The sequence below is a fragment of the Bos taurus genome, chromosome 18, assembly GCF_002263795.3.
Source record: "Bos taurus isolate L1 Dominette 01449 registration number 42190680 breed Hereford chromosome 18, ARS-UCD2.0, whole genome shotgun sequence".
Taxonomy (NCBI): Eukaryota; Metazoa; Chordata; class Mammalia; order Artiodactyla; family Bovidae; genus Bos; species Bos taurus.
The window spans coordinates 806605-810319 of record NC_037345.1 but is presented as its reverse complement, the minus strand read 5'-3'; the positions used below and the strand labels follow the sequence as shown (position 1 = coordinate 810319).

The window sequence follows — 3715 nt, the reverse complement described above, 5'->3', positions numbered from 1 at the left end:
TCTATGAAAGGTTTGCATAAGATTCTTTCTTCCAGGCTCCAGTTCAAGGGAACTGGATCTAGTGCAGAAGCTAAGCATGGCTGTGGTCTCATGTGAAGCCTAGACTTAGCCCCATCCTGTGTGGAGCTCTGGAGCATAAATTATACCCCAGAGTCCATGCAACCTGAGGCAAAGAACACTTAGAGCAGACATTGGCTAAGCTCACTGCGGGGTGAGGATGGGGTTTGGGTGGGGAGCGTAACCTGCCGGGCACCCTACACTAGCTGGGTGGGTGAGGGAGCTCCAGAACCTCAGGCAAGGTGCCAGCAGACCACTGCAGGTAGGAACCTACAGAAGCAAAGTCTGCAAAATAGGAGAGGGATTTAAGGGGCTTGAGTGGGTCATGTACACTGTTTACCTCACAGGACAAATAAATCAGGCTGAAGCGAACTTTGAGGAGTTAGAATTTTAAATTGATACCAGCTGAACTCTCAGGATAGTCTGATGAGCTGACAACAATTGCAATTTACCAATTTGTTGCTAATTATGTAATAAGAATTACAGAATACAGTACTTACAAATCCTTGTAATGAAATATTTTTCTGTTTTGAGGCAGTGTTTATATATAGATGTAATTAGTTTAAACTTTTTGACCTCATTTGCATTCTAAAATTACAGTGCTATAATTTTCTTTTCCCAAATGCATTCACACTTAATTAATCTTAACCACTCTCAAACTTTTCTGATTTCTATTATCACTATTTAAAGTTGAGATTTTTAATGGATCTAAATTCCATATTCAAATTAATGTCTCTTTCTAAAGTTATAATGACTTGAAATTTACTTGATTTGGGCCCAAAGTATTACCTGAAAATTAATTTGATTGTTTTATAATTTAAATTATGTGTGTGGAATAAAATTCATTAACCTTTTTTACATGTGCATAAAAATTATGACATTCTAACCAGTTAACATTTTTAAATTTGTGCAGTATTTTACAGCATAAAGTTTTTATAGCAGCTCCATCAGCTACATCCCTGAACCCATTTGGTGCCAAAAGCCTGGGTGGGTGTTGATTTCCAACTTTGATGAAAATTCTTTGTTTGCGCAGATGATGTTGTATGTTGAAAGTGTGTCTTCTCCTCAGGGACTGAGGGAGCTGAGACTTGCTGAAGTTACTTTAGCATAATCTTCCCAGGACAGTGGGGGAGAGCTAACCCCACAAGGCCTGCTCTGGAGGTCATAGGACAGAAAATATGAAACCGTGGGTATGGACTCCTTTCTTTCAGAATTCCACTCTGGAAAGGCACAGACTTGCTATTCTTAGGACAGCCTTTCCCCAGCACAGAGCTGGGGAGTTTTTCTCAACAAGCCTCAGGACTTGGCAGTTCCTGGAGTGGTTAAGATATGGTGCCCGCAAGATTCAGTTCAGTGCAACCAGCTTAGGCTTGGGGTGGAGTCCAGGCTTTGACGCTTGTTCCCAGGCGGCAGTAGTGGTAAAGAACTCACCTGCCAATACAGGAAATGCAAGAGATGTGGGTTTGATCCCCAGTTCAGGAGGATCCCCTGGAGTAGGCCATGGCAACCCACTCCAGCATTCTTGCCTGGAGAATCCCATGACAGAGGAGCCTGGCTGCTATAGTCCATGGGGTTGCAAACAACTGGACACAGCTGGAGCACCTTAGCACGCACCTATGTTACACTCTGATTCAAATCCCCTGTCTCCTGGACTATAGACAAGGTCTCTTCACAGGTGCCTTGTGGCAATACTGTCCCACCTTCAATGTTTCCTCCACTTTATAGCCAGGATTATTTTGAAGCATGACTCTGGCTGTGTCCCCTACTTAATAAGCTCCCCATGGCTTCCCACATAGAAGCCACTTATGGACAGACCTGCTCACACTGGCCGAGAGGGCTGCTTCCCCCACCCAGTGCTCCAGGTGTGGTGGTCTTTGCGTTCACCACTCTCCCTCAGGCTCCCAGGCGTGGCACACGCTGTTCCCCTGCTCCCTTCAGAGTCTCTAGAAGGAACAAAACTCTGCCATCACCTTGATTTTAATCCAGTATGACCCACGTTTAACTTCTAACCTCCAAAATAGTAAAACAATACATTTGTACTAAGTTTTTGGTAATTTGTTATAACAGCACAGGAAACAAATGACAGCCCTGGAATCATGCCTGCTGGATCCCTGGACTTCAAAGAGGGCTTAGAAAATGGCCATTTCCTCCCCTTCAGGGCTCCTCTCTCTCTCTGGAGCCCTCCAAATGTCCATAGATCCAGGCTAGAAAAAAGTACGTGGCATCCTCATCCTTCACACCCTCCATTCCCCAACCTCCCATCTCCCCACCTTCTCCATCCCCACTTGCTCTCAATCCCCTTCCCTGAGGCTTCCATTCAGACATCACTAGCATTGCTGAAACCCTGGGGGCTTATCCTGGTCTGCACAGGGCTGCTCAGTCAGGCCTGCTTCTCTCCTAAGGTCTACCGGGGACCTTGCCTGTGAACATCCCTCCCTTGTGGGATGCTGGCACCCTTTTCTAGGATCTTCACAATGAAGAGTTCTCATGGATTTGACGCCTCACCCTCAGCAGAGGTGAACCCATGGCTCAGTACCCAGTGGCTGGGTGGTGACAATAAAGCAGCCAGGCCCACAGGCCTTGGCTCTCCTATAAGGAGCAATGCCGGAGTGAAAGCAGGAAGGCTGCTCTTCAGCTAGCCTGGAGCCTGAGCACAACAAACCAGGAGAGGAATGCTGGTGAGGCAGCAGGACAGGTGACCTTCCCTCTCCTCCTCTTGCTGCGCTTGTCCCCTGTGGGTAAGAGACATAATTCAGCATCTGTAGTGACGTGAGAGAGAAAAAAAAATAGCAGTGAACTTCCCAGCACTGCAAGCAGAGCTTTCCTGTTTCGGGGAACGAGACAGGAGTTACTGGCAGGGGGGCGACGCAGAGGTGGTCCCCGAGGCCCCAAGGCAGTGGTACCTCTCTGGGGTCTGTGACCCTGAAGAACAGGGATTTCCTGGTTAGAAGAGGTTGGTGCCCACCCTGTGGCCTCAGGGAAGGTCAAATCTCCGCCAGCACTCAGCTCCACAGCACCTGTGTCCAGGAGGCTGCCTGGTCAGCAGCTGTGCACTCCCTACCCTCTCACCTAGGCTCTCTTCTTGAAACTTGAGCTTCATCCTCCTCTCTCCACTGAGCAGAGCTCTCTGCTTCCCTACCACCTGTGCCTGGCCCAAAGTGGAGGCCAACAGCGGGTCCTTTCTCTGTCATCGTGTTCTGCCACAGGTCCTGCTGCCAGATGACTCAGTCCTTGCTGGCCTATGCAAACTGTAGCAGTGGGTTCAACTGACTGGCTGCCATGCTATTAGGCCAGGCTCACTGCCCATCCCAGGTGCCTGTTGCCAGGAGGTCACATTCTTAGCAGGGCCCCTGTGTAGCAGCTGAAGTTGAGTGGTTCTATGAGAACCTACAAGACATTCTAGAACTACACCAAAAGATGTCCTTTTCATCATAGGGGACTGGAATGCAAAAGTAGGAAGTCAAGGGACATCTGGAATAACAGGCAAGTTTGGCCTTTGAGTACAAAATGAAACAGTGCAAAGGCTAACAGAGCTTTGCCAAGAGAATACACTGGTCATAGCAAACATCCTCTTCCAGCAACACAAGAGATAGTTCTACATATGGATGTCACCAAATGGTCAATACAGAAATCAGATTGATTATATACTTTGCAGCCA

The 3715-nt window shown here is 47.6% G+C and overlaps 1 long non-coding RNA gene across 1 annotated transcript; it reads right to left on the bottom strand.

Annotated features, from left to right (window-relative positions):
• Positions 1 to 282: 282 nt before the first annotated feature.
• LOC132342767 (uncharacterized) lies at positions 283 to 3429 on the bottom strand. Its single transcript, XR_009491248.1, has 3 exons — positions 3127 to 3429; positions 2563 to 2789; positions 283 to 1488 (listed from the first exon to the last, which is right to left on the bottom strand). It is a non-coding gene; the product is annotated as an uncharacterized lncRNA (long non-coding RNA).
• Between the last annotated feature and the right edge of the window lie 286 nt (positions 3430 to 3715).